This window comes from Mus caroli, unplaced genomic scaffold (assembly GCF_978045245.1).
Source record: "Mus caroli unplaced genomic scaffold, Mus_caroli_1 scaffold_8, whole genome shotgun sequence".
Lineage (NCBI taxonomy): Eukaryota > Metazoa > Chordata > Mammalia > Rodentia > Muridae > Mus > Mus caroli.
Genome location: NW_028227263.1, coordinates 6549990 through 6567611, shown reverse-complemented (window position 1 = coordinate 6567611; position 17622 = coordinate 6549990). Strand labels below are relative to the sequence as shown.

Below are 17622 nucleotides of genomic sequence, written 5' to 3'. Positions count from 1 at the left end.
GCTCCATTAAGTTACCCAGAACTCACTCTGAACCCCAGGGATGAACACTGTGTTCCTGATGACTCAACCTTCCAAGTAGCCAGGAGGACATCCCTTGCTATACTGTGGTTTGAACAGATTCCATGACAAGATGGTCCTGTTGGCTCCAGGCCCTGGGACAAATCAAAAGAGTTTGCTCCCCTCTGGGCCACACCCAGACCATTGTGAGGAGGAGGTGACTGAGGAAAAGACTTCCCAGATCTGCTCTAAGGCTCACTGGGAATTGGGAAAACACTGGGTGTGTGCATCTCTTGGGATATGGAGGCCTGGGGCAGCTTTCTCTGAGGGATGGAGCTTGCCCAGTTTAGGGAAGGGTACAGAAATTCCAAGTCCTCACACCCAGGGTTACCTACAGCTTGCAGTAGGGTGTTTGGACTCCAGTATGGCCCGTTCAGCAGAGACATCCCACCACCTAAGAATGTTGTGGTTTCCTTGTAAGTGGTCCTGGTGAGGCCGCCTGTCCTGCCACTGACAGAGCAGAGCCTAGAACTTACCAGGGAGCGTGGTGGAACCTATTGCTGAGCATGGGGGACAGGAGTTTATGAAGGCAGGGGTGGGAGCTTAGAGGATGTCACATATGGAGACCCAGCACGTGCTTCAGAGTGCTTCCAGCCCCCTTTTCGGCTACAGTAAAAGAGAAGTGCTGTGTAGCCATTTCTCCTGTGCACATGCTTCTCCTCATGAGCTCTCCTGTGTTGGCCCCATGTCCATCCCTCCCACGTGTCTTCCTGCTCTGGGAGGCCCTCTAGGGTGAGCCCTCTAAGATGAGCCTCTCTTCCAGGATCTGAGTCTCTAAACAGGGGTGTCTGTTGCTCGGGAAGACTAGCATGCTCCATGGACAGTGAGCTGGCTTTTGTGTGGCATGGTGAGTTACTCAGCAAGATGGTCTTCCGACCAAGCCTCTTCCCAGGGCTATGGGCATTTCCCCTGGTGGGGCTGAGAGGAGGATTCCAGGAGACAGCCTTGTTCTGGAAAGATGCGCTTGTGTAAAAACAGCATGAGTGAGATGAGACCTGTCTGTTCAGCGGGTGGTAGGAGGTATTTATTCATCTTTTAAGTCACATTTGGATGCATGTCCTTATGAGCATGTCTTACATCATTCTCGGTCTTCAGTATGGGCCAGGCCCCTATTTAGGATACGGTGTGACTTCTGTGGTCTTTAGTGTCTATAGGCACAGTCAGAAAGCTGACACAAAGGCTTGTTCTAGAAGGGAGCAGGAGACCCTCTGGCTCAGCGCTACAGGAAATGCCAACATGAGCCACACGGGGGCACTCCAACCAAGCAAACTGTGACTAAAAATAGGCTGCAGACGCTCAGGCCATCTAAGTCCCTGCTGTGTGCCTTTTGTACCTAAAAGGTCTGTGGTGGGGTTTTTGTTTGTTTTCTACTTGCTTGGCTAGAACAATCCCAATCCCAGATCCTTACATGTCTGGCCTTAAAGGTTGCTGGTACTGGATGAAGGACTGTAGACATAGGTCAGCTCGATGCCATCTTCCTATGGAGACATCCCTAAGTTCCCGGAAAGGCCTCTAGGTGGCAGAATATGCCTGTCCCATTGGTTGCACTTGTGTTGGCTCCATTCCTACACTTGTGACCAGGTGGACTTCTGGGATTTGCAGTTACTGAGCCTTAAATCTGGACAATTTCCAAATGAAGGATATATTAGAATTTCTATTGCTGTGATAAACACCATGACTAAAAACAACATGGGAAGAAAGGTTTTATTTTATGTAGTGTCCATCATCCGAGGAAGTCAGGGCATGAACGTAAGCAAAGCAGAAACCTGGAGTCAGAAACTGATGCAGAGGCCATGGAGGAGAGAGGGGCGTTAATAACTCAATCCTCCCAGCTTGGTGAAAGCCTTCCTTTCTTTTCCACTCCCCTCTTTTTTTTTTTTTTTCTGTTTGTTTTTCATGTACACGAGTGTTTTACTGACATGTTTGCATGTGAACAAGGCCCATGCCTGATGCTGCTGTCAGTGCTAGGGACAGTGGGTCCCGAGAAGTGGAGTAATGGATGGTTGTGAGCCACCATGAGGTTTCTGGGAATCTGTGTCCTCTGGAAAAGCAGCCTGTGCTCTTAACCTCTGAGCCACCTCTCCAGCTCCCAGCCTGCTTTCTTCTACACCTGCCCAATGGTGGCGGCATCCACAATGATCTGGGCCCTCTGATATCAACCGCTAATTAAGGAAAGGCCCCACAGGTTTGCCTACAGGCCAGTCTTATGGAGGCATTTTCTCAGTTGTGGTTATCTCTTCTTAAATACCTCTAGCTTGTGCCAAACTGGCAAGAAAACAGAACCAGGATGGGAGGGGAAAATGGGGGCAGGTGAGGGTGGTGGGAGCATGGCAGGGCTGGCTCTTACAGCTGCTTCTCCTCATCTGGACAGTAATAGACATAGACAGTGTGTTAGTTATTTTATGTTTCTCCACTATTATCTACTTCCATCTCTGTCTTAGTCAGGGTTTCTATTCCTGCACAAACATCATGACCAAGAAACAAGTTGGGGAGGAAAGGGTTTATTCGGCTTACACTTCCATACTGCTGTTCATCACCAAAGGAAGTCAGGACTGGAACTCAAGCAGGTCAGAAAGCAGGAGCTGATGCAGAGGCCATGAAGGGATGTTCTTTACTGGCTTGCCTCCCCTGGCTTGCTCAGCCTGCTCTCTTATAGAACCCAAGACTCCCAGTCCAGAGATGGCACCACCCACAAGGGGCCTTTCCCCCTTGATCACTAATTGAGAAAATGCCTTACAGTTGGATCTCATGGAGGCATTTCCTCAACTGAAGCTCCTTTCTCTGTGATAACGCCAGCTGTGTCAAGTTGACACAAAATTAGCCAGTACAATCTCTCCACCAATCATCTATCAGTTGCTATTATCACGCCATGAGTTTATAACCACACCCCCAGATTCAGACCGACAATGCCAGAGTGGCTCTAACTGAGCTGTTTTCCCGTTTCCAACCTCTTGCTTTGACAGGGGCGGGGCACATGACTCTTACTCTGCACAGCATTTGTTTATTGTTCAGTTCTGTATATACGTCACCTCAGAATCATGAAGACACAAGTTCACTACCGAGAATGCAGCACTGTGTCCAGTCTGGTCGTCCTTGGTCTTACGGTGTCCACACAAAATGTTTTTCCCCCAAATAACTGTCTTAGTCAGGGTTGCTGTTGTTGGGCTAAAACCATGGCCAACGCAATTAGGGGAAAAAAGGTTTGTTTGGCTTGCACTTCCATGTCAGTTCATCAAAGAAAATGAGGACCAGAACTCAATCAGGGCAGGAACCTGGAGGCCAGGGCTGATGCAGAGGCCATGGAGGAAATCCGCTTGCTGGCCTTGTTCTTCATGGCTTGCTCAGCCTACTTTCTTACAGAACCCAGGACCACCAGTCCAGGGGTGGCACCACCCACAATGAACTGGGCCCTCCTCCAAGATACACTAAGAAAATGCCCCCACGGGCTTGCCCATACCCTGATCTTATGAAGGCATCCCCTAAATTAAGTCTCCCTCCTCTTTGATAATTCTAGCTTGTATCAAGTTGACATAAAACTAGTCAGAACTACTGCCCTTGTCAACTTGACACACAAACACAACCCCTGTGAGCCACAACCTTTCCTTTCTTGTTTATCCCTAAAAGCACACACTGATACAAACATCACAATGTAAAACACCTTGTAGACTTAAAAAGTCCCACAATCTCTTCAAATTCAAACACTTTAAAATTCAGGCTCTTTTGAAATCCAAAGTCTCTTGTAAAATCCAAAATTTCCCCACAAGTTCAAAGTCACCTGTGGGCTCTTCAAGAGGGAAGAACCAGGGTACAGTCACAGTCAAATCTTATCAAAAGCAAACTCCAGTTGTGTGAATAACTCAATGAACAATGTCTGGCTCCTCAAGGGACTTGGGCCACTCTCTGCCTCTGCCCTCTCCAGCACACACAGCATTGTCTTCTAGGCTCAGGCCAGCTCCAGTCCATCACTGCTGCTGTTGGTAGTGGTCTCCCCACCATACCGGCACCTCCAAATTACTGGGGTCTCTGCTGCAACTAGGTTGTACTTTCACAGTAGCTTCTCCTGGGCTCTCTTAATGGTGCCAAGCCTCAACTTTTCTTCATGACCTCTTCAATCCCGGGGCTACAGATGCTACTGTGGCTGTACCATGAACAGCCTTCCCTGGTCTCTCACAGTGCCAGCCTCAGCTGCTCTACATGACCCCGTCATGCCCTTAAGACCAGTACAACCTGGGTGACTTTTCACAGTGCCAAGTTTGGTTACCTCTGGAACACAGCTTCTGTGGGCTGACTCCAGGAACACTTCCCAGAAGATTTCATGCCAATGATGCGGGTCTTTTCTTAGTCACTGCTAATTTCCCAGCTCCAGGTAATGAGTATCAACTGTCCTAGCAAAGCAAAGTTTCACTTCATTGGTGCTTGTCTTGGGGTTCTGTTGCTGCAAAGAGACACCATGGCCAAGACAGCCCTTATAAGGTCCAACATTTCATTGGATCTGTCTTGCAGTTTCAGAGGTTCAATCCATTATCATCATGGAAGCATGGCAGTGTCCAGGCAGACATGGTGCTGAAGAAGGAGCCGGGGGTTCTGCATCTTGATCCACTGCAGCCAGGAGAGACTGATTCTGGTCAGACTTGAGCATATATATGAGACCTTAAAGCCCACTCCCACAGTGACACAGCCCCTCCAAAATGGTCACACCTACTCCAACAAAGGCATGCCTCCTGATAGAATGTGTAGCTCTCAAACTTTGCCCTGGCACTTCACAAGCCAGGCCTCTGTCATCTGCAGTTTTCTCAAATTTTTTCTTCTTCCAAGCTCCCATAGAACAGTTCACCATGCTTGGAACACCCATAGGCCTTTCTAGCCCAACATTCCAAATTCTTTCCCCAATCCTCCCCCAAACAGCATTATCAGGTCTGTCACAGCAATGCCCCACTATCCAGGTACCAGTTCTGTCTTCGTCAGGGTTACCCTTACTATGGTGAACACCATAACCAAAGCAATTGGAGAGAAATGGATTTATTTGGCCTAAACTTCCACATCATTGTTCATCATCAAAGCAAGTCAGGACAGGAATTCAGACAGGCCAGGAACCTGGAGGCTGGAGCGGATGAAGAGGCCATAGAAGGGTTTGGCTTGCTGGCTTGCTCATCATGGCTTGCTCAGCCTGCTTTCTTATAGAACCCAAGACCTACAACCGAGAAATGGAACTATCCACAGTGAGATGGGCCCTCCCCTTTGGATTACTGAGAAAATACCCTACAGGCTTGCTACAGTATGATCTTACCAAGGGGTTTTCTCAATTGAGGCTCCCTCCTTTTTGATGACTATAGCTTGTGTCAAGTTGACATAAAACCATCCAGCACAATAAGGCGGGGAATCTTTTCCCTCTCCTCCTCTCCCAGGGCAGTTATTCTCTGTCCCTAATGTCTGGGGTCCTTTGTAACAGCCTGTATTCTCTTTACCCTACACTCTGATATTTCTTTTTCTAATCCCACATGTAACGGTGTTTACTGTTTGTGATGTGCGGTAAGCATTCTCTGGGTTTTGATACATGCATGACACATTGTCCACCACCGTCATGACAGACAGACAGCCCCCCCCTCCTCAGTCCTTTATTATTCAGCTCCTCAGCACATCCTGGTAACCCTTGTCTATTTCCTCCCTTAAGCGTTGCCATTTCAAGTCATAGAAATAGAATCACATGATCTGAGGCTTTCGGGCCTGGCTGTCCTCTGAATTGTTCTGTGGATGACCAGTGATTGTGTCCCTTTCTCTTTAGAAGCATCTCCAGCTGAAGGCCATCAGGGCTGCTTCCAGTTGGGGGAGGGGGCAATTGTGAGCAGAGCTCCCGTGGTGCTTGTGTGCATGTTTCAATGAGTGGGATCCTTCGGGGGAGGGGGACTTCTGTATTGCCTGGTAATGCTGTGTTTAATTTTATAGGAAACTGTTCAGTACCACTGTGCACCTACGTCTGTCTTCCTACTGGCAATGCAGGAGAGCGCTCCTATGACTCTATGGGGCTTTGCACTACCTTATTTTGGTTGTAGTTTGTATTTTTATAGTGACAAACGGTGCTGGGTGCCTTTTTTGTGTTGATTTCCCATCTGTATATTTTCCTTGGCAACATTTTTTCTTCATATTCTTTTACCCATTTTTGAAATGGGCTGCTTGTTATAGTCTCCTAACATGGTGATTATAATTTTTTTTACATATAGTCTAGATAACATTTGTTTTTCTTATATACATATAAAATTCAAGAGCATTTCCTCATGCCTGTTTTTTAAACAAGTCTTCATTGGGAGATGGCTTATTTGATAAAGAGCTTGCCACTTAAAGAGAGGAACTTGAGCTGAATTCCAAGAATCCACGTTTAAAAAAAGTTAAGTATTGTGTTATGTTCTTGTAACCACAGCAATGGGGGACAAGACAGGTAGATCCCAGGAAGTCACTCCCTGAACAGCCCAAGTTTCAGACCGATGAGAGAACTTATCTCAAAACTGTAAGTGGGTGGTACCTAAGGAGTGACACCTGAGGGTGTCTTCTGATCTCTTCCACCCCCACACATGTGCATACATACACATGCATCCTTACACACACACACACACACACACTCACTCACACACACACACACACACACACACACACACACACAGAGAGAGAGAGAGAGAGAGAGAGAGAGAGAGAGAGAGAGAGAGAGAGAGAGAGAGAGAAGGAGTCTGGCTATGAAGTCCAGGCACTCACTGTATAGCCCAGGCTGGTCTCAAACTCAGCTTTTCTCTTCTATGTTGGCATCACAGGTGTTACCCACTATGCCCACCCCAGTCCTTTGTTTCTCTTGAGTCTCTTGGAAGCATGCCATCAAGCACTTATGATTTTGATGAAGTCTAATTTATCAGCTCAGCCAGTAAAGTGTTTACCGTGTGAGTGAGTATAAGGACTGGAGGTTCGATCCCCAGCTTACACATACATACTGGGTAGGTAGGTGTGACAGCCTGCCTATAGCCTCTTAAGACGGAAGTCAGAGGCAGAGATCCACAGAATAAGCCGTCGAGCCCCAGGTTCAATTAGAGACCCTTCTTCAACATATAAAGTAGATAGCAATGGAGGAAGAACCTCCAGATGTCAATCTCTGGGCGCCACCTCTATTTGCACCCACATGGGTGCCCACACATATATAGACATGTATGCATACACATTAACTCAGGCTTACATGTATGCTTAGGTGTAAGTGTATGTATATGTTTACGTGTAAGTACATGTATAAGTGTATGTGTATATATATATATGTGTGTGTGTGTATTATATATATACATATATATATAATATATATATCAGGGTTTTGTTTTCTGTTTTTTGGTTTTTTGTTCTTTTTTTGTTTTTGTTTTGTTTTGTTTTGCTTTGTTTGCAGTGAACTCTCTGCTGTGGAGGAAAAGAAAACATTGCCTTGTTCTAAGCTGCAGATGTTTTCTTCCTTGTTTCCTTCTAAAATGTTCATGATTCCTTTTGTGTTGTAGGCACTCTGAAAGTAGAGCTCAATTTTCAGGGGTAGCCCTGAACCCCTTGTAATGAGCACCCCTCTTCCCAATAGCCCTTCTGCTGAGCTGGAACAAGCCTACACTTATGGTCAATTCATCCTGGCTGGAGCGACCCTGTTCTCCCATAGGGGGATCAGACAAGATAAGGCTGATGGTGGCATCTTTCCTATTGGCCCAAACAAACTGTCTGGTCCCATTTGATCCTGGGGGTTGGGGCCGGGTCTCCAGGGACTGTGTTTCTTCCAGCTCTGGGTCTGGAAGCTCACAGAGTATGAGATTAACCGTCAGCAACCTCAGATTTACAGCTCCTCGTGAAGCCTGCACCCGAATGCCAATGAGCAGCCCCTCTCCTGAGCACGGGCTGTTTCCAGTGCTCTGTGGCTCAGGCGGGCCAGACGGGATGGTGTCGATATTAAATCTAAGGATAAACTGCTCTTCTCACAGTACACCCCAAGTCCATGAGCATTGTGCATGCATAGAATTTTATACACACACACATATTTCTTTATTTTAACCCAAAGAAGATATCTTCTTACTGGCTTCGTATATATCATTTTAAAATACAAGGGCACAGTAGTTTAGCAATGGTTCCCTAAATGTGGATACTGAGGGGACACTGTCCCTTCCTAGGGCAATTATTACACATAGAAAGGTTCCCTCTGGCCTTTGGTAAGCACCCAATCCATGCCTGGCTCTAAGGGGCAGGCTGTGAGGCTGCCCATTCTGCTACTGGGGCCTGCCACACAATAGCCACAGGATCTAAACAGTACTTGGTGTTGGGTTCTTTCATATTCGTAACCTCTGAAGAGCTATTACCCACAACCAACACCCAGCTCTGTGGCCATCCTAGGCCTGGCCCTTCCCCTACAGAGCTTTGCAGAGGACTCTGGTGTTACTATAAAAATAGCTTTCATTGATTCTTAAGTCTTTATTAAGGATCCAGTGGCCTTGGGTTTTACACTTCATAGCATTGTGCTAAAATTCACCCAGGAGCACCCTTAGATGGAAGTGACTCTCTCCCAGTAGGATGTTACCTCTTTCTTACCTGGTGGACCTGTGTGCTGTTTGCCTGTGAATGGTGCTTTTTAAGTGTTTTGGGGGGGAGTCCCCTGGTGTGTGTGTGTGTGTGTGTGCTTGCGCATGAGAGAGAGAGAGAGAGAGAGAGAGAGAGAGAGAGAGAGAGAGAGAGAGAGAGAGAGAGAGATTGTTGTTGTTTCTAATTACCCACTGGGGGATGAAGATGCTGCTGTGTCAAGTGACATCAGTGTCTCGCTCTGGGACCCCTTTCCAGTCTGTCCTGACTGGAATGCTTTTATTTTTGCTGTGTCCTTAGACTCTTTGCTTTTCTTGGCAAAGACGTTTCTCAAATGTTCCTGGGTGTGTTGCACTAAAATCTCAGACCAGACTGGAACAACTGCTGGGACATGGAAGGTACCCCCTCCCCCTCACCGCTCCATTGTCTCGTTCACACCCCACCCCCACCGCAGGGAGCTTTGGCCTGTGGGACAGCTGCTGCCCATCTATAACATGGCCATCTTGCTCTGGGCAATAATGGATCCTTTCATAGCACGACTGGGAGGCCATTAATAAGAGATGTCACAGCTAGAGAGGTCAGTGTCAGAAACGTAAGCAGGATACCCCACCCCACCCCCCCCATCAGCTGAGAGCAGCTGCCTGCAGCCAAGACAGAAGAATCCAAGAGCCAATAGGAAGCCGGCGAAAAGTGCTCACACCTGCCGTGTGCCGTGGAGGATTGCAGGGATGTGTGTTTATGTATTGGATTACATGTGTGCACCTCTATGTAAGTGCCTGTGCATTTGGTTGTGTGTGTGCACACCCACCCATTGGATTAGTTGTATTTAGTCAGGCAAAGGGAGATGGAGCAATGTGCTCAGTATCAAGTCAGGAGGTTTGAGTAGCATAAAGCCTTAGCTTACCTGTTCACCATGAACAAAGAGCCCTGGATGCGTCTAGCCTGTTCTCACTCCTGAAAGTACACCTTACTTTTACCCAGGATTGGCCTCTCACTTTCAACTGTCCTCTGAGTGCAGAGGTGGGGGCCCCTGGGTAAGTACAGGCCAGTGCTTCGTGTCTCCAGACTGAGGTGACAATGTAGAAGGTGACAAGGTAGGAGGGGGACTCTGGTGCTTGTGGTCACAGCACTGTGCTGTCCCGTGCTCCCCAGAACTCAGGAGCCGCAGCACTGAGGGCTCTGCTCCAAGCCGTTAGGCAAGACCACTGTGCACCCTGGCATGTTAAATGGCGCTTGGGACACAGCGAGTTTCCATAGCACAAACCCTCCTTCTTGCCTGGCGTGGGGCCCAGAGGATGCTCTTTAGGTTCCCTGGTCAATGTGGGCTTCCTGCTCTTGCACTGGGGTTTGTCCTCATAATAGTCTTGGCTCTCTAGACTTGACATCAGACCTTTGCTGCCTCCATCTGTAGAGGGCCTGGAGCCTTCTATAAACAAAGAAGCCAGGAGAACTCAGCGGCTGCTCCTAAAGGCCAGAAGGATCACAGAGCAACTGAGAAACAGCAGGCAGAAACCAGCGGGGGCGGCAGAGGTTCTGGAGTTCCATGCTACATGCACCTCTGTCTCACAAGCATGGGATGGGAGTGTCTGGAGGTCCTCACATGCTCTCCTTAATGAGCCTCTGGCTCCAAGTCATTAGGCAAGATCACAGTGCACCCCACTGTGTGAAGTGACCCTAGAGCACAGCATCTTCCCACAGCACGAATCCCCCTTCCCGCCTGGTGCTAGGTCTCCTTGTCTGCTTCCAATGTCTGCTTGCCTCCTCCTCATCACACCTGGGGTGTAGCACTCTACAGCAGTGACTCAACCTCTCTCTGTTCTACCGGGGCCTCTCCAAGAGGATGGGACGAAAGAGAGATTTCTAGAGGTTCCACGTGGTGAAGTTTGGGTAGGAGCAATGGAAATGTGAGTCCCTCTGTGTCTCAGGATGTGGCCCAGCCTTCCCTGAACCAAGCCTTTCTTGTCTACTCTCTGGGGGAGTGAGTTAGGTTGGTAGATTGATCCTAGGGAGGACAGTCAGTCTCCTAGATTCCCACCTAAACAAAGCATCACTCAGAATCTCGAATTGGGTCCTCCAAGCACTGGGATCCCAGAGGCAACCACAACTGTTTCCTTGGAGCATCCGACCTTGCTTGGCTGGAAGGACAGCCATGATCCCAGGGTGAGCATGGTCCTCTAGAGAAACAACTTACTGAAGACACACAGCCATATACACCGAGTGGGCTGATTGTAGAGGTTGGCTCATGTGAACCCAGAGGCTAAGACACACCTCCACAATCTGCTGCTTTCAAACTGGAGTCCCAGGAGGAGGGGCTGAGAGGTCTGAGCTCTGTTCCCAGTCCTGCAGTGGCAATTTGGGCCTTTCAAAGGGAGAATGAGTTTCAAAGGGAGATTGAGCCAGGGATCAAGCTGAGCCCTGCTCAGGAAAGTCAGGGAAGTGACTCACAAAGCAGTAAGAGGCCAGGCCTGTGCAGGATCAGCAGCTGTGCCTGCCAGCTGGCAGATATCAAAGCAAGGAGACCTGAGACCACCCCAGCCCCCATTTCATCTCAAGTGGGAGGTGCTTGGGGCCTAGCAGAAGTTTCTGACCCGGAGAGAGACATATACACAGTTGCCAACGACTCTGGGAAGCCGCAGAGGGAGGCCAGGTATGGCTGAGCCGTCAGTGCCCTTCTCAGGAGGCAGGTGAGGGCCTGGGTTGACCTGAGGCTGAGGCTGAGGGAGCAGGAGACTGATGGAAGCTGGGGGAGAGTTAGGCCTAGGGGTTTAGATAGCGTAGCTGAGGGAAAGAAGAAGCTGCTAAGTCACTGTCTCATCAGGTTGCTTATTCCTTGATAGTACCACAGATCACAGTGCTGGGGACGAAGGCTCGGGCTCCAAAATGGCTGCTTGGTTCTGTCTGGCTTGAACATGCTTGGCTGATGGGACTGATCAGAGAGAGCTTATCAGAAAAAAAAAATCTGTTTTTAGCCCATCCCTTTGTATCTTGAGGTCCATTACTCTGGGAGCCCCAGAGAATAGTGTTTGGGGTCTGCAGGGTCCCAGGCTTTCCAGTGGGCTCGACAGAAAGGACCTTTTTTGTCTCTGCACTCTAACTGAGGCTGTGGGCCCTCAGCTTTTTCCAGTGTTACCATCTGCAGCAGTTGATTTTGATCCAAGCTGAACTCCTGGGGACCCGGGAAGGTGTTCATCTCTTGTGCCAACAGCTTACTGTTTCCCAACAGCTGAGAGCCTGTGGAAACTCTCAGTGCAAACACAGGCAGCAGGGAGGGCCTCTCCCCGGCTCTGTTTTGACATAAATCAGCATGCTGTTTCCCATCCATATGCCAGGGCCATTTCATGTGCTACCCATGAGAGTCGCTTCCACAGCTCCAAAAGCCTGAGTCCTCGTTGCTGCTGGCTACACTCCCCACCGCAAGTGTAGGGGCGGGGACCACAGTGTAGTCCTCCGTCCTCATCCCCACCCCACCCCACTCATTTTGGTTCTCTGAGCTGAGCCCTCCCTCGTCTTACCAATTCACAGTGAATCTCCAGCTTCATTGCAACCCAATACTGAAGTTTAATTAAGTGCTCGCTCACCAGAGAGAGGGGAGGCTGTGGTCCTGCTGCTGGCTTTTAAACATGTCACATAGCCATGAGGCAGGTAATGGCCTCACAGTCTCTATTTGAAGCAGCTTGGAGCTGGCACGGGACTCCCAGATGCACCCAGCATCTCCATTACATACCACTTAGTCAGTTCCTCTCTTGTCATTTGTCTTTGTAAACTATAAGCTCTTGAGGCGACAAGTGGCAGTCTAGGCCTGCATTTGTTGCCATGGGGTCCTTGGTGTGGCCCCTGACTCCAAGAAACACTTGCTATCTGAAAGGGCAAATGATGATGCTCATGACGGCTAAGGGCCATGTTGTATCTGACCCCAGCCTGCTAACTTCCCAGAGGCAGAGGAAATGGAGTCTTACAGGGTCATCAAGATCACCCCAAGCTGGGCATCTCACTAGGAGTCATCCTCCTGTGGCTGAGTTATCCCTGCTACGTCATCAGCTACACAGCTCTGTCGACACAAGGGAGTGTGGTGCACAGGCAAGGTCATGGGGACTTGAGCAGGTTTCTGTGTTCTTCTCTTCCTGTGAGGTTTCTATGGAGCACACCCTCCACAGAAGGGAAACGCAAGCGCATGTATGCAGCGCTTCCACTGGGGGGAGTCCACTTGAGATGCATAGTTCCAGGCTTTGGAGGGGTTTGATTGGTTGGGTGCCCAACCCCAGTCTACTAAGTTCCAGACCTGGGAGGAAAGGAAGGCCTGCTGTAGTCTGATCCTTTGTGTGGTCCAAGCAGGGAAAGTCTTGTTTCAGAAGTTGTTTTCCCAACTCTAAGTTGCAGGCAGGAGAGTACCTTCAGGCTTCCTGAGTACAGAGGCCGCTGTGAGTGAGGGTGTGGCGGTCTGAGCTAGCGCTGGTAAAGCAGTCGCATGTGACATTGATGACCTACATGGGACACAGATACCAAGACCAGGCACACAAGATGGTTTTACTCTTGCTTACCCTGTGCCAGCATGGCTCCAGTCTGACTGAAAACTTGACCTGGAACTGAACTAGTGGCCAGAAAGGGAATAGCTAGAGGGAGAATAGTGTGGTTTCAGAGGCTTGGACTTGGGGAGTAGGGCACAAGGAATTTTGTAGGACTGGAACACTGGGACCAAAAAGATATCCCTGAGTATATGTGTGCACCCAGTATGCATGTTATATGGATGTATGTATTGTGTGTGGTGCAGTCACAGGTGAGAGAAAGGCAGCCATTCTAGAAATTGTGCATGTGTATATGGATGTACAGATGTACCTGTATATGTATATGAATGTTGTGTGTGTATGCATGTGTGTGTTGTACTGCATACAGATGTGCACAAATGGACATCTACGTTCAGTGTGCCTGTGGAAGGGACACGGTCATGGGTGAGGACAGAAAACCACCTGTTCTGGAATCTCTCTCTCTCTCTCTCTCTCTCTCTCTCTCTCTCTCTCTCTCTCTCTCTCTCTTTGTGTGTGTGTGTGTGTGTGTGTGTGTAATGCCACCCACCTGCAAACAGTGACAATGAATGGAGTGTGTGAGCAAAGCAGGGAGGCCACTGGCCTGGACGAGTGACAGAGGGAATGGCCCCAGGCAATCAGATGCCCTTGTCTCCCTTCAGTGTAGGGAGTGGCTATTTTAGGGTTTTGCATATTATTTTCAATGGATTTTGCCTCTTCTTATCATGTGTGTAGTTCATACTCTGGACAACTGATCACATAATTCATAGAGTCAGGACATGGAGTGGGAAGGGGATGGGTGTGTGTAAGGGCTGATGGGTGTGTGGTAAGAACCTTGGGTGGGAAAGTTAAAGAGTAGAACCATCCAAGCCTCAGGCTTCGTCAGCCTCTAGTGTCACCTGGGCATTCTCCCCTTGCCTCTCTGGAGCTTTGACTTTCTACCTTAAAAATAAAAAAGCCTAGAATTGAAATAGTCCCCCATTTTAATGTTCTAAAAATAGATGGTTCTGTGACAACTTATCTAGAAGTGAATCTGGTTAAAGGCAGAGAGTAATAAGTTATTATAATGACTGCATTGATTCCAACTAAATGTGTGCAGAAGTTAACATATACATAATGTGATTGATTATTATAATTCTTTAAAATTCTTTAACCTTTACTATTTTTAAATTTTTTTTTATGTGTATGGGTATATATCTGTATATCTGTGAAGAATGTGCATGCAGTACCAACGAGGGCCACAAGAGGGGGTGGGATACCGTGGAACTGGCTTTACATTAACCCTCCTGGGGGTTCTAGGAATCAAATCTTGGTTCTCTGGAAGGGCAGCCAGTGCTTTTAACCACTGAGCCATTTTTGCAGCCCCTGATTTTTTTTTTTAAAACCGTATGTGAGGTGATATCCTGTTAGGTAGCTGTTAGTGTCCGTGGTCTTGGGTCTTCCCCCACCCACTGCATCCGTTGCTGATCAGTTTGAAAGGAACTTCAGTAGCTCCTTCAGTGTCTAGAAACATTAACAAAAAATTTAAGGTAATAAAAGAAAGTTAGAAGCTAGCAGAAGCACCCCTCCCCTTTTTTAAGCTCAGAGAAGAAGAGCAAGTTGAGAAGAATTTGGCAGTCTCTAGGGACTAGCGAGGAAGGTTCCGATGGATTCTGCAATGAGGAGTGTAGACTAGCATGTGGTGCAGTCTCCTGGGAGGGTGTCTGCTCAGATGGAGGCTCCGTATGTGCCATTAGTGCAGTGTCGTCCCCCCCCCACACACACACACAAAGCCAGCTCCTCCAGAATGTTACACTACTGCCTGCAGGAAGAGCCACTCTGGATGGAGCCCTCATTCTCCCTGCTCTTTGTGTGCCCCACATTGTGAACACTCGTGTGTGTGTGTGTGTGTGTGTGTGTGTGTGTGTAGTATGTTACACTAAAGCCCTTGTTTCTGCTCTTTTTCTTTTTCTTTTTTCAGAGAGAAAACAGTGCAGCCATGAGGACGGTTCAAATGAGGTTTCCATTGTGCTAGATGGTACATCCAGCGTCCAGGAAAGTCTTCCCTTGTATGGACCAGCTGCATCCTGGTTGGAGGGGACTCTTCTGTCCTCATCACATCGCTGCTAGGCTAAGATTGTCACCTTCTGTGCTGATGTCAGGAGGGCATGCGTGTGCATGTGTGTTCATGTGTGTGCTTCTCAATGAGAAGTCAGTGCCCGGATTAGAGCCCTTTTCAAAGCACCTAGAAGCTGACACACTGGATAGGGAGATATGCAGTCAGGTGTGACCATTACATTCAGCATTGTATATTATGAAGCCCAGTAGCCAGGGGGGTGGAATGAGAGTGCTGTCTGAAAGTATTAGGTTCATTTTAGATTTGTGTCAGGAAAAATGTTCTGCTGTGGTGCAGATGACCAAGTAGTTATGGACCCCTAGGTCAAAATCAGAGAAAAGCTTACAGGATTGGACGCATGGGCCCTTTCTTCAGTGGCTCCAGGATTTCTGCTGGGAAATGCACTAGGTGCTTTTAGTCCTTCCTGTTGGCTACCCATGCCCAGTCATCATTTCTCTAGCTGAGCCTGAATTTGGGTTTGGTCTTTGAATCTGAAATTTTTAGTCCTTAGTGCATGGTCTTGTCTTATTTAAATGCCTTCCTTCCCTTGACCCATTTGCTGTACTCAGCACTGAATGGCAGCAATAGGCTGTATCAGCGATGCTGCCACAGATCCGAAGGTGAGAGAAACCACTGTGTTAGTGACCGATGGACCGTGTAATGCAGGCATCTCCAAGCTGTCTCAGGTCCATGCTGCTCCCTGCCCACCAGTGCTCCTGGCCCAGCTCCAGGTGAACTTGCAAGAGATCAGTAGCTCAGTAGAAACAAAAAGTTGCACTGGAAACTCACCCCACCTCACACCCTTTCGGTTCAGTGGGAACGTGGGTCTGCATGTTGTGTGTGTGTGTCTGGAATACTTCATCATACCCACCCCCCACCCGACACTCTAAATTACAGACAGAACTTTGTTGTTTTTAAGAAAGGCTGTATAAGAAAGAGAGGCATGTAAATAAGTCCCAGTGCTCATTAAGTCGTTACTGCTTAAGTGTAAAGTATATGTACATAGAAAGAAAAATGGCTCCATGAATGTTAGGTAAAATCCCCAAACCAAACTGCATTTTTACCCAGCTGTGTTCCTGAAAGCACATGCTTAGCTGGAAGGCTGTCCCTCCCTTGTCACCTGATCCCAAAGTCAGATCTGAACCTGGGGCAGGGATGAGGGAGTAAACTCGAGCTTTGTTACTGATTCTTGCTGCCAATGAGCATCTGAAGAGCTCAAGCACTTCAAAAGTAAGGTGCATTTTCTAAATCCCAGACTGAATCTTTTATCCCAAATGCTGGGTCGGACAGGATTCCCTCCCACGTTTGAGCTCCTGCTGCTATCTCCTAAAACAGGGCATCTGTGTGCCATGGCACTGCCCTGGTGAAGCAAGAAGAGGGACCCTGACACGGCCCCCAGGGACTCGAACTGTGCCATTTGAGGTGTGGGCCTCGGCTTCACGTTGCATGAAGTTGTCAGCCTGCTCACCCTGTGTGCAGCACATGGAACAGCATAAGCGTTTTCGTTTGTCTAAACTAGAAATCCACGTAAACTGCAGAGTCCTTTGTGAACAGCCGTGTGGTGTCTACTTTGTTTCTCTGGTCTAGCGTTCTGTTGCTGAAGGCTGTGATGGACATCTTTGCCCTTGCAGATTCTGTAGCCTTCAGGAAACCTGAGTGCCTTATGCAGCTTGTGAACACCGACTGGAAGTCAGGAGGGAGGGTGGGGAGTGGCTCTGAGGCACACTGATCGATCAGCTCTGGCCATCACTCCGCCATCGAACCCTTAAGGAGGGTTATGTGTTAAAACACAGTCATGGATCTAAGTTTAGGCTCAGGAAAATCACATTGTGAGTATATGTATCAAAGCATATATTTATTGTTATCTTTTCTTAAAAAAGCTTTACTGTAAACTTATGCAAAAAGGAGCAGAACTTGGCTTCTTGTGGCAAAGTGCCAGGCAGTATTTGTGTTCGATGAAGCGATCCTCAACACAGCCCCTCTCAACACTCAACCTTTCCGTTCAGTGCTAAACAGTATTCCCAGGCTTAAACTAGGTTTGTATCGTGGTCAATTATAAATTTTACACATATTTTTGTATTGTGGTTCCTATAATATATACCAGAGAATTTTTACTTATTTGTAAATTATTGTACAGTTTTAATAAAACTTGTTTTAAATCCTAGCTCAAGGTGTCTCCTTGAGTGTTATTAAAGTGTGAATTTATTATCTGTCTTAGCCTTCCCTGCCTTCAGTATTTGGACCTCATGCCCACTGGGGAGGGAAGCCCACACCTTACCTGAAGCCTCATCCAGAGACACTTAAAGTCATTGGAAGGACAGCCCCTTCAGTCAAAAGATGCTGGCAGTCACTAGCTGAAGATGGCTACCAGGAAGGTCT

The 17622-nt window shown here is 48.1% G+C and overlaps 1 protein-coding gene across 14 annotated transcripts in view; it reads left to right on the top strand.

Annotated features, from left to right (window-relative positions):
- Positions 1 to 17407, top strand: part of Jakmip3 (Janus kinase and microtubule interacting protein 3) — a 94257-nt gene extending 76850 nt beyond the window's left edge. For all 14 annotated transcript variants that reach the window (XM_085841197.1, XM_085841204.1, XM_029479037.2 and 11 more), the window contains one exon: positions 15109 to 17407. The gene's annotated coding sequence lies outside the window, so the exon portion shown is untranslated. The remainder of the gene's footprint in view (positions 1 to 15108) is intronic.
- The last annotated feature ends 215 nt before the right edge of the window (positions 17408 to 17622 follow it).